The following is a 27,543-nucleotide window of genomic DNA, read 5'->3' as shown; positions in this document are numbered from 1 at the left end:
TGCAAGGAGAAAAATTAAAAGAGCAACCTTTGACTTGTGCAGCACTACTGCTGCATAAGCTGTGGCTCTTCTAGTTTGGAACACCTGAGGGGGGGTTAAAGGTTACCTTTGAAATTGGTTCAATTAGGCTTCGGCCTACACTCTGCTCCCCCCGCAGAGCCTGGGCTCTAACACCGCCAGTTGGTGCCCGGTACTGCTAGCTGCACAGAGAAAAACACCAGCCAATGTGTCAGTGGGGTTCAGCAATGCCAGCTGTTCCCCTGCTGTGCAGCCGGCAACGTGTCCTGCAACAGCCACGCAGGCACAACAGACCCAAAGCTGCCGCCAGTGCAGGCTTCGGCCTACACTCTGCTCCCTCTCCTCCTCCTGCTGACCCTTTGCTCCAACACTGCTAGTTGGGGCTCTAGGAAGACAAGCTTGAATAGGTCCCCATCCTGGTTCCAGCACTGTCAGCTGGTTCCGGGCAGAGCCTTTGGCTTAGGTGCCTCCCTCTGGGTATCCGAGTTCCACCAACGTCAGGTGGTCCTTGGTAGTGCTTTCAGGCACGGGTACCTCCTGCTTAGTAACCGGGTTCCAGTAACGTCAGCTGGTCCTCGGTAGTTCCATTGGCTCTTGGACCTTCAGCTACCCATCCGGGTTCCAGCACCGTCAGCTGGTTCTCGGCAGTGTCTTTTGCTCTTGTACCTTCTGCTCCCCATCCTGGTTCCAGTACCGTCAGCTGGTTCCGGGCAGAGCCTTTGGCTTAGGTGCCTCCCTCTGGGTATCCGAGTTCCACCAACGTCAGGTGGTCCTTGGTAGTGCTTTCAGGCACGGGTACCTCCTGCTTAGTAACCGGGTTCCAGTAACGTCAGCTGGTCCTCGGTAGTTCCATTGGCTCTTGGACCTTCGGCTACCCATCCGGGTTCCAGCACCGTCAGCTGGTTCTCGGCAGTGTCTTTTGCTCTTGTACCTTCTGCTCCCCATCCTGGTTCCAGTACCGTCAGCTGGTTCCGGGCAGAGCCTTTGGCTTAGGTGCCTCCCTCTGGGTATCCGAGTTCCACCAACGTCAGGTGGTCCTTGGTAGTGCTTTCAGGCACGGGTACCTCCTGCTTAGTAACCGGGTTCCAGTAACGTCAGCTGGTCCTCGGTAGTTCCATTGGCTCTTGGACCTTCGGGTAGCCATCCGAGTTCCAGTTCCATCAGCTGTTTCTCGGCATTTTCTCAGCCTTCTTGTACCTTCTGCTACATTTCCAAGTTCAAGACCCTAAAGACGACGACCCGGAAAACCACCCCTAAGATGACAACGACACAAGAGACGACACCCACTGAGATGACGACGACCCTGGAGACGATGACCCTGAAGACCACCCCGATGACGACGACCCCAGAGACGATGACCCTGGAGACGACGACGACCTGGAAGACCGAGAAGCAAAAGAACAAGAGGCTGCAGAACAAAGAGCAGAAGAACATTAAGCATAAGACTAAATATCAGAGCAAAAGATATTATCTAAATTATAAGCAGAAGAAGACTAAGCAGTGTATGGGGGTGAGTCCGTTCCTCCTCGTGGTGCCCCTGGATAAAGCCTGATGCTGCAGGCCAAACTGAACGCGGACAAATGTAACTGTTTTGTGACAGGCAGAACGGAAGGTGTAATCTTCAAACTTTTATAGATAACAACTACGGGAATGCCTGTCACAAATAAGAATATGATGAAGAAGTTGAATATGAAGAATATAATAGTAAAATAAAAAGAATATGAACAATGTAAGAAAAAAAATAATAGGTAGAAGATGAAGAAGATGAATAAGGTGAAGAAGTTGATGTCAAAGAAGCTGATGATGAGGATAATGAAGAAGAAAGTGTGGGAGAAGTAAAAAAGAAGGTGAAGGGCGTGGAAGTAGTGAAACATCAATATCTGACAAAATAAATAAAAAATTAACATAGTCAAAATGTTTCTAACGCCGAACGTCATAAAAAAATATAAAAAACCTGCTATTCTATTTGATTGGGCTACACTGCTGTGCCTTTAATGTCTCCGCCACCTCCCGCAATACATCCTACATTATTCTTAGTTGTTTTCCTTCATGTAGAATTAACCTACAAGGAAAGAAAGGGTTTATTTTAATTCCGATATTTTCGTCCCATTGACTTGCATTGGGATCGGGCATCGGTATCGGATTAGATCCGATACTTTGACGGTATCGGCCGATACTTTCCGATACCGATACTTTCCGATATCGGAAGGTATCGCTCAACACTACCTATGTAGTGTTTTTCCACAATTTAACTGGATACGGGTGGAAAGCCACTAATAGGAATTATTTGAAAAAATGTGCAGCGGGCTGCACTATTTGCAAAAAAGGACAATGGAATGGATAGAACTGTATGAGTCAGTGAACCACCCTGAGCTGGATACAACCGGCTGTGGCTGCACACAGACTACAGGGCAAGCTGCACTCACACGGAGACCGTGCAGACAGCCATAAACGGTGCTGCAAGGCCCCAAAAACCTCCTCTACGTTATCCTATGTGGTGTTTTTCCACAATTTAGCTGGATACGGGTGGAAAGCCACTAATAGGAATTATTTGAAAAAATGTGCAGCAGCCTGCACTATTTGCAAAAAAGGACAATGGAATGGATAGAACTGTATGAGTCAGTGAACCACCCTGAGCTGGATACAACCGGCTATGGCTGCACACAGACTACAGAGTGGGCTGCACTCACACACACACACACACAGAGACCTTGCAGGTCGCTGTGAAAACAGCGCTGCAAGGCAAATGCAAGGTGAACACACAGCGGTTGCTAAATTAGCCTGGGAAAAGCACAAAGAAGCAAATCGCTATCTCAACTGGCCCTCAGTCAGAACACAGCATCCTATGCCTAACTGAATTCACAGCAGAGTGAGCCCAAAATGGCGCCAGCGACTTTTAAACTGCAGCATGACATCATTTCAGCAGCCAATCACAGCCTTGCCAGTAGTTTCATGCCCACCATGCTGAACAGGATGTGCCCACACTTGTAATCATTCCTCATTGGCTGAATTCATGCTGTTTGAATTGAGAACTTCCGTTTCTGGTATCCGATATGCGGCAAGTATCGGATCTCGGTATCGGAATTCCGATACCGCAAATATCGTCCGATACCCGATACTTGCGGTATTGGAATGCTCAACACTACTTATCAACAAAGCGTACTTTTTGCCAAAGAAAGGTAGTGGAGTAGCCCATCCAGTAACTGAAATTATCAGATGTCTCTGCATAAGACGTGAAGTTGTTGGTTCACTAGTGCTGTCTCTAACCTTACCACCTACCCCACGTATACCTTGAACACCAAGCCTAATTCCCCTTCCACCATGGCCAAGCTTTTTTCCCCAGGCATGTTGCTCAGATTCTGTGGTAGGAGCACAGTATTTGCAGCAAAAAAATAGATTTTAAACTCTGCACCAACTCTGCAAACAGCTGAATTTCAGCAACAGTAAATTCCAAGGTGAAATATGGCATGCTGTATTGCATTAGTCACTGAATAAATAATTGTTTGAGCGTGGATGAGACCTGTAAGACAAAGAAGATACTCTACAAACAAGTTGAAAGTCAGATGTACACTGTACGATGTTAGGAAAACAAGAATTTTTGGTGGCCTCTGGAAAAGGCCTCTATAATACACTAGATGCTGCAAACTATTTTAAAGTCATATCCCCTACTGCATGACAATAATAGAAGTTTTTTGTGGCATTTGGATCAGTCCTCCATAACACACTAGATGCTACAAGCTATTTTAAAGATAGGTCCTCTACTGTATGACACTAGTAACAGAAGACTGTTTTTGTGGCCTCTTGATCAGTCCTCTATAATACACTAGATGCTACAAACTATCTTAAAGTCTGCACCCCTACTGCATGATGTTAGGAACACAAGAATTTTGGGGTGGGCTTCTGGATCAGGCCTTTATTACACACTAGATGCTACAAACTATTTTAAAGTAAGGTTCCCTACTATATGACACTGGGAACAGAAGAATTTTTTGGTGGTGTCTGGATCAGGCCTCTATAACACACTAGATGCTATGAAACATTTTAAAGTCTGGTCCCCTACTGTATGACATTAGGAACACAAAAATTTTTGGTTGGCCTCTGCATCAGGCTCCTGCACACTACATGTTGTGAGGATAAAATTAAAGTTACATTATGGGCAGGTTTATATGTGTACATTAGTAGTGCGGGTGGGAGAATGTCCACTGAGTCTCCACCTACAGAGCCAAGCACTGCTGTGTGCAAACAGGCCCTTTGTTGATGTCACAATCATGTGATCAGTCACATGGTCTGGGTCTTAAATGGCTGAAAAGTGTGTTTGTTCTGCCAAATGTGAGCGGGAGGAACCCTGCTCTCAGAAGGACTGTTGTTTTTGTGCTACCTATTTTGTTTTGTTTTCCTATTTTTCCCAGAGGACTGTATTTGCTTTACTACGGATTGGTTTATGTTGCCTACAAAAAAACAAAGGAAGTTCTTAAAGCCTAGCTAATGCATTGTAAAGGGTTTTAAGAATTATAGAGATGCTATTGATATTAATTTCAAGCAGATATGGGTCTGCACTCTATTAACAAAATGCCACATAAAAAGAAAATTAGTGATTCAAAGGAGAAGTAGATTTCATTTTCTTGCAATACATCCAACTGTTATAACTTCACATGCTTAGCTGTGCTTGCTGTTTTAATTGAACGGCTCCTTAAACAACATGGTAGGAAAAATGCACTCAATAGTTCTGTTGAATATCTTAAGACAGTTGCTATCACATACTGCAAATCGTATTTTCATCTGGTCAATTAAGTTGCCTGGGGATTTTGACTAATATATGTAATATCAATTCCCACCAGGTCTAGACACAAACATTTATTTGAACAAGGTTATCTGAAAAATTATAAAATGTTTTTACTTTACAAACCAGAACACTCAGTACTGATTGCAATTATTCTATAATGCATAAGGATAAAAAAGTGAGCTATCCCCCAAAATATAATGAAATTAAATATTTCAATCAGCTTAAGTATGTGATACAATGTGATAATAGTTCAAACTCCTTTGCAATCACTGAACATCTGCATCCTGTGGTGTATCCTCTGCTTTAATTATTTATGAATAGATGATGCTTTATTTTAAAAAATAGTGCATTTAAATTATAATACTTTAATTGTAATCAATATGTCTTAGCATGAAGTTATTTCAGAAGGGCCAAAGCAAGATTCTCATGAATTACATCGAAATCTTGCAAAGGTTAGGACAAATTATTTTAGATTATTAAAAATTATCTCTTTCTATGTATTGGAATAAATAATAGAAGAAGGAAGGCTAATATCCACAGTTTTAAGCTAGTAAAATAGAAATATTAAAAACTGGAACTCTAACGTTATATAGTCAAGCGTTCATCAATCAAGGTAAAGTTTGTGGTCTGTACCGAACATCTAGTGTCCATGCATGGGCCATAAACATGGACTTCTGCAGGAAGTCCATGCTACAGTTCGGGTTTGGCAGCCCGAACAAAGCTTGATGAAAGGCTGCAGTGCAGCGAATCAGCAAGCTTTACTGTGTGGGCACTTCCAGCTCAATCACTGAAATGTCAAGTATTAGCATGGCTGTGATAGGCAGATGCACGCTGTAAGAAAAAAAAAAGACTTAGGGTCCCGTCTATTTTTGAAAACAGATTTTTAATCTTTTTTTTTTAAAAAGGCATGAATTTCTTCCCATTTTTAGCCAAGCTAAAGTAGGCAGCTCGGGCTAGTATTCTGAGACTGGTCAAGGGCCATGGATATTGGCCCTCCCCAGCCTAAAAATAGCAGCTCACAGCCAACCCAAAAGAGGCACATTCATTAAATGTGCCAATTCTGGCGCTTTTGCCTCACTCTTTTCCCACTTTCCCTGGTGCTGTCAGCGAAAATAGATATACATTGATGAGAGTAGTACTCTCATCAGCTGATGTCTGTAACCTTTTTACCACCGGTCACAGCTGCTGGCTCACGCGCTGTCATCTGACCATCAGTAGCGATCATACTGTCGATCAGAGCCATTGTTTCCTGCTGTCACACAGATGACACCATGGAAAATGCTGGATGTTTGGCTCCCCCATTCATTTGAATTGGGTCCGGGTTTGAGTTTTAATCAAACTTTTTTTAATGTTCAGTTGAACTCGACGGACCCGAACATCCACCTGTTTGCCCATCACTATTTTTGGGTATCCATAGCTTTATCTAATTAGTTTACAATACAAGACAATACAAGACAAGTTGTGCCATATCAATAGATGAAGCAACTGCTGTGAAACTCAAGTTTTGCAACTTTTCATCAGGTAAGTAGTAGTAAATAGAGATGAATGGTCAGGTAAAATTCGAATTTGGAAAGAAGTTATTTTTCAAAATGTAGTACACATGGGGTGAGAGGAAAGAGACAAAACATTGCTGACCAAAACAGATTATGCTTCAAAGGTTAGAGAGTGAGGATCCTTTTAACCATAAGAATTTACAATCTACATGTGAGAGAATAAGCGAGGACTCTGCTGTCCATTAGAGCTTACACTCTGAAGGAAAGAGAGAGGAATTCACTGTCCATAGAAGCCTACAATCATCGGAAGAAAGAATACTTCATTGACTATATAATAGACGAGGACCTCTTCCAGGCTATGGGGAGGATATTACCTGGAAGGTAACATTGCCTTGTGAGAGCAGGAGTTGGTATTTGACTCCATTTTGGCTTCTGTATCTGCATCTCCTTGCTTGCAAATGGAGTCAATGTAAAGGGGGAAGTCTTAGGAATTCCTTTGTTAATGACTTAGAAATAAGGTAGAAGTGAAACCAAAGAAGAGCCACACCTAGACCAATAACCTGGGTGGCAATAGTGTTAACTTTAGACAATTAGAATTATGTATGCCAATGCCAGCGCATTGCTATAGATAATCTGATCCAATTATATTGTTAAAATGCATGTAACCAGCAGACAAGGGGGCAACATAGTGATCTGGCCACAGGATAAATATGAACGGGAGGCCTTTCGTCAGCTAGGAGATCGTAATACATATACCAAATTGTCTTACAACCCATTAAGATCTTTCTCCCTTGTTTTGGAACGCATTTTAGTTAGGGCCCTGGATAACGATGTAATCACCAAGCAGATTTTGGAAGGGCTTATGGTTAAATCTCCCAGGGTATCTACTTTCTACCTCCTCCCTAAAATCCACAAGAATGCCCTCGACCCCCCAGGGCTCCCCATAGTGTCGGGCATCGGAGGACTTTGTGACTCCGTTTGTCAGTTCATAGATATTTATATTAAACCTTTAGTGGAAACCTTACCATCATACATATGTGACACTATGGACGCCCTGGCTTGGGTTGATGGCATTCTTGTGGATCAGGGCACACTAATGGTAACTGCTGACGTGGAAAGCCTTTATACCTGCAATGATCATCGGCATGGGATTGATGCCACCCGCCTCTTCCTGGGGGCCTCCGGCCGTGACGGCCCGCTTTGTGAGCTTATCCTCGAACTGCTGCAGTACGTGCTATCTCACAATTTTTTTACTTTTAAAGATCATTTCTTTTTACAGAAACGCGGCACAGCCATGGGCGCGGCCTGCGAGCCCTCATACGCCAACCTCTTCCTTGGCTCGTGGGAGAGAACCATCTTTGGCAATGGGGGCCCACCGGCCGCTTCTCATGTGCTGTGCTGGTATCGTTACATAGATGACATTTTTTTCTTATGGGATGGCACAGTGCAGCAGCTCGGGGACTTCATGGGAATGCTGAATCAGAATTTACTTAATATTCATCTTACCTATATGTTTGATTCAAGTAAGATCCATTTTGTGGACGTTACTTTTGAGGTAGACCCCAGCGGTCATATTCAATCTGACGTATATCGTAAACCTACATTGGTCAACTCTCTGATCCATGCGTCCTCATCTCACAATCCCTCTACCTTCAGGTCCGTCCCGGTCGGACAGTTTCTCTGGATGAGGCGGATTTACTCATCCGACGAGAAATTTGAGGCACAGGCCTCTGATCTCAAAGCAAGATTCTGTGCACGTGGCTATTCCAACCGATGTATCAAAAAGGGCTACCAGAGAGCCAGGGCCACCCCACGCATTGATCTCCTCAAACCTCCTAGGGCAAGACCGGCTTCTAAGAACATGGGGCCAATTAGATTTATTTCTACATTCAACCATGGCTGGGAGAATATGAGGTATATCCTCAATAAACACTGGTCAGTCCTGGGTAGGGTTGAGCGAAACGGATCGGACATTTTAAAAAATCGCCGACTTTCAGGAAAGTCGGGTTTTGTGAAACCCGACCCGATCCCAGCATGGGATTGGCCATGCTGTGGGCGATCTTCACGCCAAAGTCGCGTTTCGTATGATGCTTTCAGCACCATTTCTCAGCCAATGAAGGTGAACGCAGAGTGTGGGCAGCATGATGACATAGGTCTCGGTCCCCACCATCTTAGAGAAGGGCATGACAGTGATTGGCTTGCTTTCTGTGGTGTCACAGGGGCTATAAAGGGGCGTGCAAGCCAACCGCCATCTTACTTCTGCCGATCTGAGCATAGGGAGAGGTTGCTGCAGCTTCGTCAGAAGCAGGGATATTGTTAGGGAGGAAATATTGACCCCCAAACCGCTTGTGCTGTAGCGATTTCCACTGTCCAACACCACCTTTTCTTTGCAGGGACAGTGGAGGCTAGATTTCTGTGCATCAGCTCTGTAGCTTATAAGGCTCCCTGATAGCTGCATTGCTGTTTGTACGCCGCTATGCAAACCAACTGCTTTTTTAAAAGCAAAAGTCCTGTTGCACCTTTCTGCACAGTTCTATTGTTTATTTGTCCACACTTTTGTGTGCAGCAGTCCTTTTTATTGCTGGCTGCCATACTTGTCCTGAGATCATTGTAGGGAGATTGTTATTGTAGTACAGTCCCTTTTTTTATATATTTCCAGCCACTTTCTGCCACTTATACTGTGTAGTGTAATACAGTGGGCCTGAATTTTGCAGCAGTCTCCCACACATACAAAGGGAGAATTATATTGCCACTAAGTGCATCTGCGTCCGTTCTGTTTGGCGTATATCTGCCAGCCACTTTCACCGTGTAGTGTAATACAGTGGGCCTGAATTTTGGAGCAGTCTCCCACACATAAAAAGGGAGATTTATATTGCCACTAAGTGCATCTGCGTCCGTTCTGTTTGGCGTATATCTGCCAGCCACTTTCTGCCACTTATACTGTGTAGTGTAATACAGTGGGCCTGTTTTTTTTTTTTTGCTGCAGTGTCCCACACATAAAAAGGGAGATTTATATTGCCACTAAGTGCATCTGTGTCAGTTCTGCTTGGCGTCTATCTGCCAGCCACTTTCACCGTGTAGTGTAATACAGTGGGCCTGAATTTTGCAGCAGTCTCCCACGTATAAAAAGGGAGATTTATATTGCACCCCGGTGCATCTGCGTTCCTTCTGTTTGGCGTGTATCTGCCAGCCACTTTCTGCCACTTATACTGTGTAGTGTAATACAGTGGGCCACACATAAAAAGGGAGATTTATATTGCCACTAAGTGCATCTGCGTCCATTCTGTTTGGCGTATATCTGCCAGCCACTTACTGCCACTTATACTATGTAGTGTAATACAGTGGGCCTGAATTTTGCAGCAGTCTCCCACACATAAAAAGGGAGATTTATATTGCCACTAAGTGCATCTGCGTCCGTTCTGTTTGGCGTATATCTGCCAGCCACTTTCTGCCACTTATACTGTGTAGTGTAATACAGTGGGCCTGTTTTGTTTTTTTTGCTGCAGTGTCCCACACATAAAAAGGGAGATTTATATTGCCACTAAGTGCATCTGCGTCCGTTCTGTTTGGCGTATATCTGCCAGCCACTTTCTGCCACTTATACTGTGTAGTGTAATACAGTGGGCCTGAATTTTGCAGCAGTCTCCCACACATAAAAAGGGAGATTAATATTGCCACTAAGTGCATCTGCGTCAGTTCTATTTGGTGTATATCTGCCAGCCACTTCCTGCCACTTATACTATGTAGTGTAATACAGTGGGCCTGAATTTTGCAGCAGTCTCCCACACATAAAAAGGGAGATTTATATTGCCACTAAGGGCATCTGCGTTCCTTCTGTTTGGCGTGTATCTGCCAGCCACTTTCTGTCACTTATACTGTGTAGTGTAATACAGTGGGCCTGTTTTTTTTTTTGCTGCAGTGTCCCACACATGAAAAGGGAGATTTACACTCACTGGCCACTTTATTAGGTACACCTGTCCAACTTCTTGTTAACACTTAATTTCTAATCAGCCAATCACATGGCGGCAACTCAGTGCATTTAGGCATGTAGACATGGTCAAGACAATCTCCTGCAGTTCAAACCGAGCATCAGTATGGGGAAGAAAGGTGATTTGAGTGCCTTTGAGCGTGGCATGGTTGTTGGTGCCAGAAGGGCTGGTCTGAGTATTTCAGAAACTGCTGATCTACTGGGATTTTCACGCACAACCATCTCTAGGGTTTACAGAGAATGGTCCGAAAAAGAAAAAAAATCCAGTGAGCGGCAGTTCTGTGGGCGGAAATGCCTTGTTGATGCCAGAGGTCAGAGGAGAATGGGCAGACTGGTTCGAGCTGATAGAAAGGCAACAGTGACTCAAATCGCCACCCGTTACAACCAAGGTAGGCCTAAGAGCATCTCTGAATGCACAGTGCGTCGAACTTTGAGGCAGATGGGCTACAGCAGCAGAAGACCACACCGGGTACCACTCCTTTCAGCTAAGAACAGGAAACTGAGGCTACAATTTGTACAAGCTCATCGAAATTGGACAGTAGAAGATTGGAAAAACGTTGCTTGGTCTGATGAGTCTCGATTTCTGCTGCGACATTCGGATGGTAGGGTCAGAATTTGGCGTAAACAACATGAAAGCATGGATCCATCCTGCCTTGTATGGAGCATCTTTGGGATGTGCAGCCGACAAATCTGCGGCAACTGTGTGATGCCATCATGTCAATATGGACCAAAATCTCTGAGGAATGCTTCCAGCACCTTGTTGAATCTATGCCACAAAGAATTGAGGCAGTTCTGAAGGCAAAAGGGGGTCCAACCCGTTACTAGCATGGTGTACCTAATAAAGTGGCCGGTGAGTGTATATTGCCACTAAGTGCATCTGCGTCCGTTCTGTTTGGCGTATATCTGCCAGCCACTTACTGCCACTTATACTATGTAGTGTAATACAGTGGGCCTGTTTTTTTTTTGCAGCAGTGTCCCACACATAAAAAGGGAAATTTATATTGCCACTAAGTGCATCTGCATCAGTTCTGTTTGGCGTATATCTGACAGCCACTTCTTGCCACTTATACTGTGTAGTGTAGTACAGTGGGCCTGTTTTTTTTTTTTGCAGCAGTGTCCCACACATAAAAAGGGAGATTTATATTGCCACTAAGTGCATCTGCATCCGTTCTGCTTGGCGTATATCTGCCAGCCACTTTCTGCCACTTATACAGTGTAGTGTAATACAGTGGGCCTGAATTTTGCAGCAGTCTCCTATGCATAAAAAGGGACATTTATATTGCCACTAAGTGCATCTGTGTCAGTTCTGTTTGGCGTATAGCTGCCAGCCACTTTCTGCCACGTACACTGTCTAGTGTAATATAGTGGGCCTGATTTTTGCAGCAGTCTCCTACACATATAGAAAGGGAGATTTAAATTCACAACAAGTTTACATACACTTTCTACCTTGTTTTACAGTACCATATAACATTTGTTAGTTTGGTTGCATTTCCCAAGAATGAGGAAGTCTGGTGGAAGAGGTCGTGGCCATGGGCGGTCAGTGCCAGCTGGTAATGATGGTGGTGGTGGTGGTGGAGCATCTGGTGGTAGTGGGGAAAGCAAAATAGCACCTAAGTCTCGAGTTGTTGAGCCAGCGTCATCGTCTGGCTACAAAAGGCCTCGAACGTTCCCTTTTCTGGGAGTAGGAAAACCGCTTTTAAAGCCGGAGCAGCAGGAACAAGTTTTGGCTTTCCTTGCTGACTCAGCCTCTAGGTCTTTCACCTCCTCTTCGGAAAGTTCAAAATTTAAAAGAAGCGAGTCGTCAGTAGATGCTCCCGGTCAGGAACAAGTCGCTTCCTTGTGTCCTTCACCCAGAACAACAGTAAAGGATGCGTCAGGCGACCCTACAGGTTACTCCATGGAGCTCTTTACACATACCGTGCCTGGGTTAGAAAGGGAAATTGTTAACAGGCCATTACAAGATGAATCGGACATGGAGTGCACAGATGCACAGCCACAGCTAGATTATTATGCTGTTCCATTGACTCAGATCACAACATTGCCCTCGCAGTGTACTGAGCCAGAATCTGACCCTGATGAGACTATGGTGCCCCATCCTGAACGAGGGTGCCGCTGGCAGTAGCTCTGAAGCGGAGGAGTATGAGCAGCAGCAGGCATCAACATCGCAACAGCTTTCATCTGGCAGGCCCATATCTGGCCAAAACCGTGTGTCAAAACCAAAAACAGTTTTAGGACAGCTTGGCCATCCAGTGAAAGTAGCACAGCGTGCAATGCCTGAAAATGTATTCGATAGTAGGAACAGTGCAGTCTGGCAATTTTTTAACCAAGATCCGAATGATCAGTGCAAAGTTATCTGTAAGAAATGCTCAAGGACCTTTAGCAGAGGGCAGAATGTCAAAAATTTAAATACAACGTGCATGCGTAGACATTTAACCAGCATGCACTTGCAAGCCTGGACTAACTACCAAACATCCCGTAACGTAGGTGCACCCGCTGAGAATGAAGCTAGTCAGCAATGCTACATTGCTTCCCTCACTGTAAACCCACCGTTTAGGACACCACCTGCAGCAATCAAATTTGAATAATCTGTCACGGCACTCCTGTTGCAAACGAGGTATCTGGTGCTCAGAAAAGGGTTGCCAACCCCTATCAATAATATAATAGAAAAAGTCCGGCACTCAGAATATTATGCAACAATATTTATTTATTTGATACTCCAAAGAGTCAATTAGTGACGTTTCGGTCTATTTGACCTTCATCAGACTACAGAAAAAAAGGAAAAACAAGGAACACAGAAAAATAATCAATCCAAAATTCATACATATGTACAGTAAATCCATTAAACTTGGAACAGACATAATGATTTACATGATACCTACAATGTTAAACAAACATTCATAACAGCGATGTGTATGTGAAAACAAGTCATAATCGCAAAAAATAATAATAATAATAATCCCATAAGGTCCAGTCATTATGCAACAATATGACCATTATAACAATCACTACTGCTTAGTCACAGGCCCACTCGGAATATAATTATATGTAAGGAGATGGATTTCAACCATCAATAAATGTAACAGATTTAATATCATATCCTCTATTGTATATCTTGAGAGGTAACTAAAATGAAACAAATGTCATAATTTTTGAGTGCGGCATCTCCCATATTATATGATTCCATGGTCCTTATAATAGGTGAACGTTATACTGAGTAGAGAAGGAGCTTACCATAAAATGCAGTGTGAGAAAAAAGACCAACGGAAAGAACTTGTGACTCCAACAGGAGTTCTATAAAACGAAAGTGAAAATACAATGAAATAGAAACAAAAAGAAATAGTCCAAAACAGCAGAGGAACAAAATATGAGTAAAGTGCAGATCCCAATAGTCCATTTACAGGAGAGGCTTACCGCTAACAAAAGAAATGGTCCCGAGATTTGCTCACCGCACGAGCGGTGTGTAGAATGTCTGCATGGCACGCTGACATCGCGTCCCTGCTGAAATAACCCTAGACCCGGAAGTGACATCAGTGAGCAGTGACTGGAACGCTAGTGACATGCAGCCAAAAACAACGGCGCTACCGGAAATGCGTCACCCTGGTGTCTAAGGGTCCGAATTCCTTTGTGGAACGTAGTCCAGGAACGTAAAAAGTAGGCGGTGCGTCCCCCTAACGTGAAAGGAAGTACCGTATTCCTAGTAAAACCGATTGTTCAACGCTGGACCGTGTAGATAAGGTAAGTATTGTGTAAAATAAAGAATCAATTGGCTACCTAAAGAAAGAAAAAAAGGAGAAACAAAAGAAATGATTAGAACAAGAATGGATAAGCTAGTAAACCACTATATGGTAGAACTCGAGATGGCACATGCCTATATTTAAGAATGTCTATTTAAGAATGTCTATATTAACGAATATCTGATTTATGATGTGAAATCTGATCTTTGATCGCCTGTGAAGTTTCTCCTACATACATTTTTCCACACGGACATTTGATGGCATATACCACTTGTTTAGAGTCACAAGTAAAAAACCCTCGGATGGGGATGTCTTTACCTGTTAATGGGTGTGATATCTTAGGACCTTTCAAAACATTAGCACATTGTGCACACTGTAAGCATGGGAAGGTCCCTTTCCGAGGTGTTTGTAAAAAGGTCTGACGTGCTGTGTTAGAAGGTGAGCCAATATCTGCTCTGACAATTTTATTCTTTAAATTACTCGGCCTTCTAAAACAAGGTAGAAAAGGATTTTGAAATTCTGGTATTCCTGGAAAACTTTCCTGCAATATATGCCAGTGTTTACGAATTTTACCATGAAGCTTATACATGTAAGGATGAAATGTATGTACCAGAGGAATCCTCTCAGATGTTTTCATATTCCTGTCACTACCTACATTATTGCGGCATTCACGCAAGACCTCAAGTGGATAGCCCCTTTGTACGAATTTATTCTCCATCTCTCCCAAGCGTAATGAACATAAAGTTGGATCACTTACAATCCTGCGTACCCTCTCAAATTGGGAACGTGGGATCGATTTTTTTACCGCTTTTGGATGGCAGCTCTGGTATAGTAATAGGTTATTCCGATCCGTTTCCTTAACATATAGATCCACGACTAGTGTACCATCCGACTTCTGAATCACCTTTGTGTCTAGAAAATTAATTTCTGTAGAATCAAAATTTAAGGTAAAAGAAAGTTCAGGCCAAACTGAATTTATCTGGTCAAGAAACCTATGAAGGTTATCACTAGAACCCCTCCATAAACAGAATACATCATCGATGTACCTACGCCACAATATACAGTGGGACTGATATAGATCATTCTTGTATACGAAATCCGACTCGAATTTAGACATAAAAGCATTCGCATAGGGTGGGGCCACATTCGACCCCATTGCCGAACCCTGTATTTGAACAAAAAATTTATCCTCAAAAATAAAAAAGTTTTCTGTCAAGACTATCTCTAGTAGTTCTAGTAGGAAAGAAATTACTCTTTGATCCATACCAGATCTTATAAGAAGTTCTTCTGTCGCTCGAATGCCTTTAAAATGTTGAATGGAGGTGTACAAACTATTTACGTCCAAAGTTACTAATAATGTATTCTCCGGTAATCTCCCTAGTTCATGAATAGTTTGTAAGAACGCCCCCGTATCCAACAAAAAAGCTGGTGTTTTCTTTATAAGTGGTGTAAGCACTTTCTCTAGTAGAATTGATAGAGGTGATAAGATTGACTCTGTGGAAGCCACTATAGGTCTTCCTGGAGGTTTTTCTAAGTTTTTATGAATTTTTGGCAAAACATAAAACACAGGGACTATTGGGTAATCATTTGTCAAAAAATCTCTCGTCTTTTTATCTATAATCTGTGACACTAGAGCTTCCTCCAATACTGTAGCAATTTTACTTCTGATCCTAGGCGTGGGGTTATTAGTGAGAGGTAGATATACTTCTCTATTTGCCAATTGGGATAGAATTTCTGAGCGATAAAAGGAATGATCCATAATAACTATCGCTCCCCCTTTATCGGCTGCTTTTATAACTATATCTTTATCACTTATTAAAGATTTGAGAGCTGTGCGTTCTGCTAACGGTAAGTTAGATCTTAATGAAAACTCACCCCTAGTCACCTGAGTGCAAAAAACTGAAACCTCTCTATCAATTAATGCAATAAATGTCTCTACTGGTGCACTGTTTTTTGGAGGAAAAAAACTGCTACGTAGTCTCAGACCTAAATCCTTTAAATTAATGGGTGTATTCTGGGCCGACACGACCTGTGTCCCAATAGATGTCTGTTCTCCAAAGTATGCCTTTAGTCTTAAATTCCTATAGAATCTCTCCAAGTCAATATTCAACTGAAAGGAATTAAACTTATAAGTCGGACAGAATGATAGACCTTTTTCTAATAAACGTAGTTGAGATGTATTCAAAGATTTTTTAGATATATTTATGACCAGGTTTGGTTCATTACCTGAGATCTGGTGTGCATGGTGTGACGATTTACCTCTGAAGCATTGGCCCCCCCTCCTCATCCTTTTCTGGTGTTGTATCTCCGACCTCCTCCTAAAAAAGAACGGTTGTAGTCCATCCGTTCGTTGTCTGAACTCGAAGCCGAGGAAGCATCCGTGTATCTGTAATTCCGATAATTTGGACGGAAGGAGGAATTTTGCCATCTATATACTCTTTTCTGTAGATAATCCTGAGTGTCTCTGATAAACTTCTGTCGTTTGCGTTTCTCCGTTTCTCTCTTAAAATTATCTACATTCTCTCTAGTACGAGTCTTCACCGAGTCAAATTCCTCTTTAGGTAATGAATCCTTCAGCTGTGTTTCAATACTCCCCACTTTTTCTTGGCTAGTCTTGATTTCCTTATTCAGATGATCCAGGGTTAAAGTCATCAGGTCCACCGAACACTTATTCAATATTTGTTCGAATTTGGAACAAAATTCCACATTGTCTTGAAATAGGGTGGGTCGTAGTGAAACCCGAAGGCCTCTAGGGATGCGTTGTGTTTTTATATATTCAGCAATGGTGATACTATGTAGTTCCAAACTTACAAGATGACGGGACTCTCTTTCTAGGTCTCTCGATTTAAATTCACTCCCTGAGACTTGTAAAAAATCACTACTTGCTGTGACCTGTGAAACAATGTTCGCCACCTCTGTCTCGCTGTATGAAAAACCAATTGTAGACATATTCCACTTAAGAGGAGCAAAAAAAGAGAAAAAAAAAAGAAAAAAAGACAAAAAGTAAAAACCAAGGGGAAAAAAGAAAAGAAACTTCTCCAAGAAATGCAAAAATTGGTAGCAACTTCATATATAGATCAGGATCAAAAAACAATCAGGGTGCACATGAAAAAAGGCCCAATCAAATTTGAATAATCTGTCACGGCACTCCTGTTGCAAACGAGGTATCTGGTGCTCAGAAAAGGGATGCCAACCCCTATCAATAATATAATAGAAAAAGTCCGGCACTCAGAATATTATGCAACAATATTTATTTATTTGATACTCCAAAGAGTCAATTAGTGACGTTTCGGTCTATTTGACCTTCATCAGACTACAGAAAAAAAGGAAAAACAAGGAACACAGAAAAATAATCAATCCAAAATTCATACATATGTACAGTAAATCCATTAAACTTGGAACAGACATAATGATTTACATGATACCTACAATGTTAAACAAACATTCATAACAGCGATGTGTATGTGAAAACAAGTCATAATCGCAAAAAATAATAATAATAATAATCCCATAAGGTCCAGTCATTATGCAACAATATGACCATTATAACAATCACTACTGCTTAGTCACAGGCCCACTCGGAATATAATTATATGTAAGGAGATGGATTTCAACCATCAATAAATGTAACAGATTTAATATCATATCCTCTATTGTATATCTTGAGAGGTAACTAAAATGAAACAAATGTCATAATTTTTGAGTGCGGCATCTCCCATATTATATGATTCCATGGTCCTTATAATAGGTGAACGTTATACTGAGTAGAGAAGGAGCTTACCATAAAATGCAGTGTGAGAAAAAAGACCAACGGAAAGAACTTGTGACTCCAACAGGAGTTCTATAAAACGAAAGTGAAAATACAATGAAATAGAAACAAAAAGAAATAGTCCAAAACAGCAGAGGAACAAAATATGAGTAAAGTGCAGATCCCAATAGTCCATTTACAGGAGAGGCTTACCGCTAACAAAAGAAATGGTCCCGAGATTTGCTCACCGCACGAGCGGTGTGTAGAATGTCTGCATGGCACGCTGACATCGCGTCCCTGCTGAAATAACCCCAGACCCGGAAGTGACATCAGTGAGCAGTGACTGGAACGCTAGTGACACGCAGCCAAAAACAACGGCGCTACCGGAAATGCGTCACCCTGGTGTCTAAGGGTCCAAATTCCTTTGTGGAACGTAGTCCAGGAACGTAAAAAGTAGGCGGTGCGTCCCCCTAACGTGAAAGGAAGTACCGTATTCCTAGTAAAACCGATTGTTCAACGCTGGACCGTGTAGATAAGGTAAGTATTGTGTAAAATAAAGAATCAATTGACTACCTAAAGAAAGAAAAAAAGGAGAAACAAAAGAAATGATTAGAACAAGAATGGATAAGCTAGTAAACCACTATATGGTAGAACTCGAGATGGCACATGCCTATATTTAAGAAAATGAGGTAAAGACCGTATTCTTCATATACTATACCAAGATGGGCTATGACCAAACAAACAACAGATAAACAGATACCATATAGTATCTCACAAAAGTTTGAACACTAAAAGACGGACCCCAACAATAATATGAGTAGTCCCCTGGTTATGAATTGAAATCAATAATAAAATAAACAACTAACTTTAATGCTCATTCCACTAAGAATGAATTAACCTCTTCTACCATATTCAAAAGAGACCCGTAAGATTAAATTCCCTATTTAAGCCCCTGGGTTCTAAACTTTGTAAGAAGTGGATCCAATAAGCCTCTCTTTCCAGTAGTTTTTTATTTAAATTGCCCCCTCTCCTATTTAGAGTAATTTGTTCCAGAACTAAAAAGCGTAATTGCGCTACTGAATGTCCTGCCGCATGAAAGTGTTGTGGAACTGGGAGATGGTATTTCCCACAACGAATATCTGATTTATGATGTGAAATCCGATCTTTGATCGCCTGTGAAGTTTCTCCTACATACATTTTTCCACACGGACATTTGATGGCATATACCACTTGTTTAGAGTCACAAGTAAAAAACCCTCGGATGGGGATGTCTTTACCTGTTAATGGGTGTGATATCTTAGGACCTTTCAAAACATTAGCACATTGTGCACACTGTAAGCATGGGAAGGTCCCTTTCCGAGGTGTTTGTAAAAAGGTCTGACGTGCTGTGTTAGAAGGTGAGCCAATATCTGCACTGACAATTTTATTCTTTAAATTACTCGGCCTTCTAAAACAAGGTAGAAAAGGATTTTGAAATTCTGGTATTCCTGGAAAACTTTCCTGCAATATATGCCAGTGTTTACGAATTTTACCATGAAGCTTATACATGTAAGGATGAAATGTATGTACCAGAGGAATCCTCTCAGATGTTTTCATATTCCTGTCTCTACCTACATTATTGCGGCATTCACGCAAGACCTCATGTGGATAGCCCCTTTGTACGAATTTATTCTCCATCTCTCCCAAGCGTAATGAACATAAAGTTGGATCACTTACAATCCTGCGTACCCTCTCATAATCTTACGGGTCTCTTTTGAATATGGTAGAAGAGGTTAATTCATTCTTAGTGGAATGAGCATTAAAGTTAGTTGTTTATTTTATTATTGATTTCAATTCATAACCAGGGGACTACTGATATTATTGTTGGGGTCCGTCTTTTAGTGTTCAAACTTTTGTGAGATACTATATGGTATCTGTTTATCTGTTGTTTGTTTGGTCATAGCCCATCTTGGTATAGTATATGAAGAATACGGTCTTTACCTCATTTTCTTAAATATAGGCATGTGCCATCTCGAGTTCTACCATATAGTGGTTTACTAGCTTATCCATTCTTGTTCTAATCATTTCTTTTGTTTCTCCTTTTTTTCTTTCTTTAGGTAGCCAATTGATTCTTTATTTTACACAATACTTACCTTATCTACACGGTCCAGCGTTGAACAATCGGTTTTACTAGGAATACGGTACTTCCTTTCACGTCAGGGAGACGCACCGCCTACTTTTTACGTTCCTGGACTACGTTCCACAAAGGAATTCGGACCCTTAGACACCAGGGTGACGCATTTCCGGTAGCGCCGTTGTTTTTGGCTGCGTGTCACTAGCGTTCCAGTCACTGCTCACTGATGTCACTTCCGGGTCTAGGGTTATTTCAGCAGGGACGCGATGTCAGCGTGCCATGCAGACATTCTACACACCGCTCGTGCGGTGAGCAAATCTCGGGACCATTTCTTTTGTTAGCGGTAAGCCTCTCCTGTAAATGGACTATTGGGATCTGCACTTTACTCATATTTCGTTCCTCTGCTGTTTTGGACTATTTCTTTTTGTTTCTATTTCATTGTATTTTCACTTTCGTTTTATAGAACTCCTGTTGGAGTCACAAGTTCTTTCCGTTGGTCTTTTTTCTCACACTGCATTTTATGGTAAGCTCCTTCTCTACTCAGTATAACGTTCACCTATTATAAGGACCATGGAATCATATAATATGGGAGATGCTGCACTCAAAAATTATGACATTTGTTTCATTTTAGTTACCTCTCAAGATATACAATAGAGGATATGATATTAAATCTGTTACATTTATTGATGGTTGAAATCCATCTCCTTACATATAATTATATTCCGAGTGGGCCTGTGACTAAGCAGTAGTGATTGTTATAATGGTCATATTGTTGCATAATGATTGGACCTTATGGGATTATTATTATTATTATTATTTTTTGCCATTATGACTTGTTTTCACATACACATCGCTGTTATGAATGTTTGTTTAACATTGTAGGTATCATGTAAATCATTATGTCTGTTCCAAGTTTAATGGATTTACTGTACATATGTATGAATTTTGGATTGATTATTTTTCTGTGTTCCTTGTTTTTCCTTTTTTTCTGTAGTCTGATGAAGGTCAAATAGACCGAAACATCACTAATTGACTCTTTGGAGTATCAAATAAATAAATATTGTTGCATAATATTCTGAGTGCCGGACTTTTTCTATTATACCACCTGCAGCAAATGTGGAGGTATTGTCGCAAGGCCAAAGCAGTCAGGGAATCACCAGGTTGTTGGTAGGAAACACTGTATGTAGGTCAACAGCAAGAATACCCTCACTAACCCTCTCTCAATCTGCCATGTCCACCACCACCCCCGCTAGTTCCACCATATGCAGCTCTCCAGTCCAGCTCACCCTACAAGAGACTCTTGTTAGGAAAAGGAAGTACTCACATTCTCATCTGCATACACAGGGTTTGAACGCCCATATTGCTAGACTAATCTCGTTAGAGATGATGCCCTACTGGTTGGTTGAAAGTGAAGCTTTCAAAGCCCTGATGGCCTATGCAGTACCACGCTATGACCTACCCAGTCAACACTTCTTTACGAGAAAAGCCATCCCAGCCCTTCACCAGCGTGTCAAAGACCGCATTGTCCATGCACTCAGGCAATCAGTCAGTAGAAAGGTGCACCTCACAACAGATGCATGGACCAGTAGGCATGGCCAGGGATGTTACATGTCCATCATGGCACACTGGGTTAATGTGGTGGATGCAGGGTCCACAGGGGACAGCCATAGTGGCACAGTTCTGCCTAACCCACGGTCTAGGAAACAGTTGGCTGTAGGCGTTCGCCACCCCTCTTCCTCCTCCTGCAGCAGAAGGGAAAGCTTGTCTACAGAGCGCATTCGCACGACCACTCCATCCGCAGCTGCCAGTGTTGCACACGAGGTGTCCCATTATGGAACAGCTAGTAGTAAGCATCAGTAGGCTGTGTTGGAAATGAAGTGTTTGGGCAACAACAGACACACCGCGGAAGTTCTGGCCGAGTTCTTGCAGCAAGAAACATTCATGGCTGGGCAGTGTACATCTTGAGGCAGGCAAGGTAGTCAGTGATAACGGAAGGAATTTTATGGCTGCCATAGCCCTTTCACAACTGAAACACATACCTTGCCTGGCTCACACCTTGAACCTGGTGGTGCAGTGCTTCCTGAAAAATTATCCGGGGTTACCAGCCCTGCTCCTGAAGTTGCGAAGACTTTGCTCGCACATCCGCCGGTCGCCCGTACACTCCAGCCGTATGCTGAACCATCAGCGATCGTTGACGCTTCCCCAGCACCGCCTAATAATCGACGTTGCAACAAGGGGGAACTCCACACTGCACATGCATCAGAGGCTGTGCGAACAGAGGCGTGCTGTAATGTATTTGTGGGAGGACACACATACACGGGCAGGCAGTTGGATGGCAGACATGGAGTTGTCAGGTGTGCAGTGGTCGAAGCTACAAGACCTCTGTCAAGTCCTTCAGTGTTTTGAGGAATGCACACGGCTGGTAAGTGCAGACAACGCCATCAAAAGCATGAGCATCCCACTAATGCGTCTGCTGATGCAAAGTTTGACGCACATTAAGGAGCAGGCGTCTGCAGCCGAGGAGGAGGGAAGCATTGATGACAGTTAGCCATTGTCTGCTCAGGGAACTCTCCTGGACAAGGTGGTGGATGAAGAGGAGGAGGAGGAGGATGATGGGGATGAATATTTATGGGAGGAGGATGCATTTCAGGGGGCAATAGAAACTGGCGGCGTTGCAAGGTCAGGTACAGGGTTTTTGCAGGAGACAAGTGATGTAGATTTGCCAGAAAGTGCTCCTCAACCCAGCACAAGCAGTGATTTGACACCTGGAACATTGGCCCACATGGCTGATTATGCCTTGCGTATCCTAAAAAGGGACCCCCGCATTATCAAAATGATGACCGATGATGATTACTTGTTGGCCTGCCTCCTGGATCCACGCTATAAAGGGAAATTGCAAAATATCATGCCACAAGAGAACCTTGAACAAATATTGGCTACCAAACAAGCAACTCTTGTAGACCGTTTAGTTCAGGCATTCCCAGCACACAGCGACAGTGATGGTTCTCACACGAGCTGCAGGGGGCAACATGGCAGAGATGTTAGAGGTGCATAAATCAGAAGTGGCGTTGGACAGAGGGGTTTTATGACCAGGTTGTGAAGTGATTTTGCAATGACCGCAGACACGACAGGTACTGCTGCATCAATTCAAAGTGACAGGAGACAACATTTGTCCAGTATGGTTACGAACTATTTTTCCTCCCTTATCGATGTTCTCCCTCACACGTCATTCCCCTTTGATTACTGGGCATCTAAAATAGACACCTGGCCTGAATTGGCAGAATATGCATTACAGGAGCTCGCTTGCCCAGCTGCTAGTGTGCTATCAGAAAGAGTCTTCAGTGCTGCTGGTTCAATACTGACCGAAAAAAGGACACGTCTGGCTACCCAAAATGTTGATGATCTAACCTTCATTAAAATGAACCAATCATGGAGTTCAAATTATTTTGCCCCACCTTCTCCTGCTAACACGTAGCTTTCCTGTAAAAAGGTCTTGCTTTTGGACTCCTCTTACTTACTGCTCCAATTCCTCCATTTGCAGCTGCTGAATGTCCACCATAGGCCATTTTTACACCTCCCTAAATGGACTGACTCCCCCCACGGGCCGTTGTCACCACTTGGCGCAAGCACCCGTGCGAGTGCCGTGTGCCTAGACAGGTGGGTGTGCCCACTTTTGGCCGACGGCACTGGCACAGGTCCCTCATAGTACAATGAAGTGTCTCTGGTGGTGGTGGTGGTGCACACTTAACGTCAGACACACTGTTGTAATATGAGGGGCTCTGTGCCAGTACCGCAGCCCACGAGAGTGTTCCCCCCAGCTGAAACAGTGCTCTACCACTTGCAAAACTTACCTCTCACTGCTCCACCACTGTTTAGTCTGTGCTGTTAAATCCTTCAATGGCACTGCTAATACAAATTTGTTGAAATGATAGATGATATTAAAAATATACAGGGGCCCTGCCCTCCATTTAGACCTGTGAATACTGTGCGCGAACTACTACTGTCTGCTACTCAGCAGAGGAACCCACCCCTGTACCTAGCTTTGCCACCTGTTTATTTAGGAACATTTTTTTGCAGCCATTTAGCCCACTTTACTATTTTGGCCAACTTACTGTGTCAGCCACTTCTTCCAGTTGTCCTCCACTGAACAAAGCAGTGCTGCCAGTTTACTCCTGTTACCAGTTTAGAACTGCATAGAGCCTACTTTTTTATTTTAGGCCTAGTAAGTCTGCGCCACTCCTTGCAATCGTCCTCCGCTGACCAAACCAATGCTGCCTGTGTACCCCTGTAACCCATTTTAAACTGCATTGAGCCTACTTTTCTATTTTTGGCCTAGTAAGTCTGCGCCACTCCTTGTAATCGTCCTCCGCTGACCAAACCAATGCTGCCTGTGTACCCCTGTAACCCATTTTAAACTGCATTGAGCCTACTTTTCTATTTTAGGCCTACTACCTGTGTCTGTCTGCGCCACTCAATACAGCTGTCCTCCACTGAACAAAGCTGAGCTTCAATTTTCAGGCTTTCGGCCTAGATCAGATATTAAACTGCATTTGGCCTACTTGTTTGGTTGGGCCCTACTAACGGTGTCTGCCGCTCCTTGGTGTTCTCCTCCACTGAACAAAGCTGAGCTTCAATCTTCAGGCTTTTGGCCTATATTTTGAATGTGAAACTGCATTTGGCCTACTAGATTGTTTGGGCCTACTAACGGTGTCTGCTGCTCCTTGGTGTTCTCCTGTGCTTTTCTCCTGTGCTTCAATCTTCAGGCTTTCAGCCTATATTTACAATATGAAACTGCATTTGGGCTACTTGTTTGGTTGGGCCTACTAACGGTGTCTGCCGCTGCTTGTTGTTGTCCTCCACTGAAAAAAGCTGAGCTTCAATTTTCAGGCTTTCAGCCTATAGGAAATTTTAAACTGCATTTGGGCTACTTGTTTGGTTGGGCCTACTAACAGTGTCTGCCGCTGATTGTTGTTGTCCTCCACTGAAAAAAGCTGAGCTTCAATTTTCAGGCTTTCAGCCTATAGGAAATTTTAAACTGCATTTGGGCTACTTGTTTGGCTGGGCCTACTAACGGTGTCTGCTGCTCCTTGCTTTTCTCCTCCACTTAACAAAGCAGTGCCGCTTGTTTACTCCTGTTACCAATTTTGAACTTCATTTGGCCCACTTTATTATTTGGGCCTACTAACTGTGTCTGCCACTCATTACAGTTGTCCTCCACTGAACAAAACAATGCCGCCTGGTTAGTCCTGTTACCAATTTTGAACTGCATTTAGCCTAGTTACTTATTTGGGCCTACTCACTGTGTCAGCCTCTCATTATATTTGTCCTCCACTGAACAAAGCAATGCCACCTGTTTAGTCCTGTTACCAATTTTGAACTGCATTTAGCCAACTTTATTCTTTGGGCCTATATCTGTGTTTCCTCCTCATCCTGCCCATTGCCCAGCCACTGCTAGATGAGTATGCTGGTACATTGACCCAGACCACTACATTCCCCTTGCACTCTACACAGCCAGTATCTTACCCCGCTGAAAGTCTGGTTCCCCTTCCCGCATACTATACCATCTTACACGGGGACAAAGAGGAAGGTGCAGATGAAAGTGCAGGTTCCTTCATCAGGTGGGGGGGCATACTCATTGGCGACTTCACTGGCACAGGGCCCCTCATAGTACGCAAAAGTGTCTCTGCTGGTGGGAGGCACCCCCGCAATCAAACACACCGCCGTACTTTGAGGGGCCCTGTGCCAGTGCCAATGCGAATGAGTGTGCCCCCCCTGCTTGCTCAGGATTACAGCACTTGCAAAGTTGAAATACTTACCTCTCCCTGCTCCACTGCCGTGACGTAGTCCGCATTTCCTGGGCCCACGAAAAACTTGAGCCAGCCCCTACCCCCCCACAACTTTAGCCAAGTAACAAGAATTGATGTTTTTGGCATTAAAATGGGCACTGTAGGTATTTTCCTGTCCTTCACTCACTGCCGACTTTGCTTCCCCATTGACTTGCATTGGGTTTCATGTTTCAGACAGATCGCTGACTTTTCGAAATAATCGGCCGATTTTACCCATCCCGACTTTTGACAAAACCCGACTCGATCCTAAAAAAGTAAAAGTCGCTCAACTCTAGTCCTGGGTACAGAGTCCTCTCTGGGAGCAACCCTGGGGGATTACCCCCTTATGACTGCTAGGAGGTCTAGAAACCTCAATGATCTGTTGGTCAATAGCCACTATATTCCCACTGCTACTCACCCCTTTGGCTCTAAGGGTCCAGTCCCCGGTTTTATACCGTGCGGTCACTGTCTCGCCTGCACAAATGTCACGCGCTGCACCACCTTCTGCTCTTCTGATGGCAAGAAACAATACGTCATCAGACATTGGATCTCATGCAACAGCACAAATGTCATTTACTATGCCACTTGTGGCTGCTCAAAAATATACATCGGCCTTACATCTAGAGAATTGCGAGTACGTGTTCGGGAGCATGTGCGTGACATTTGTGCGGCCAAGACAGTGACCGACCCCTCTCTTCTCAAGACTATCCCACGCCATTTTAGGCAGTTTCACAATTGTGAACCCTCTACCTTTATGGTGAGAGGGATTGATGTCATCCACTTGGGAATTAGAGGAGTCAGTTATAAAAAAAGTTGGCTCAAACTGAAGCAAAATGGATTGTCACGTTAGACACTTTGACCCCAAGGGGTCTCAATGAGTCTCTATCTTTTGCATCTTTTTTATGATCTATTTTTCTTCTGATATACGATATCCTTAATCTCTTAATCCTTTGCATATAACGTGTACTATAATAAAATCCTGGTATTACCTTGGTCACCCTGCTCTAGGTGTGGTTTTCTTTCCTTTTATTATTTTTATTTTTTATTTTTCATTTTGTGTTTTTTTGGTTTTATTCTCATTTTGTTGTTCTGGTATTATAGCAGGACTCTCGGCCTTGATACTCCTGTTCATGCCTGACTGGCTTCCTCTCCATCTTACCAACGTATCTACACATCCATCATGTCCACCCCTGGATATATTTAGGATCCATATATGTGCAGCTTGTGATTGCAACATTTGTTTGATGTGTTATTGTTGATTTGTTATTATAATATTTTCTCAATTTTGCTGTTTTTGCTCGTCACTATGCTGCTATATAGTACCATTGTATTAGATTGATGTCTTTACATATTTATATCTGACTGTTCTGGCTGTCTCATGACAGTGGGGTTGGACTGCTTTTATACATTACTGTTGGGCGCTTCTCTGTCAGGCTGATTGGTCTTACTGACCATGGTGTGGATGTGCGTATGCGCCCCGGCGCTCCGGATCTCCGGCATGCATCGGCGCATCTTCTTAACCTTCCTCGCATGCCTGGGGGTTTTCTTCCCTCTCCCCCACGCGTGCATAGGAACATCTGACGCCCTGGTGCAGCTGCCGGGACCTGGGCAGTGCGGGACGCATGCGCCGCCTTCTCCATTACCATTGGCTAACCGGGTGTCACATGCCCGGTCACATGGCCTCAAAAAGGTCCTGCTTCCTTTTCAACTCACATTCCCCTTGAGAAAGCGATGCAGTAGACACGCCAAACGCGCATCGGGGTTAACTCCACCTGGCCCAGGGTCCACTCTTGCTTTGTTTGGCCCGCGGTAAGTTTATCAAGCCCTCCTTCCTCCTGTAA

The sequence above is a fragment of the Ranitomeya variabilis genome, chromosome 1 (assembly GCF_051348905.1).
Source record: "Ranitomeya variabilis isolate aRanVar5 chromosome 1, aRanVar5.hap1, whole genome shotgun sequence".
Taxonomy (NCBI): Eukaryota; Metazoa; Chordata; class Amphibia; order Anura; family Dendrobatidae; genus Ranitomeya; species Ranitomeya variabilis.
Note: the sequence above shows the minus strand (reverse complement) of the source record.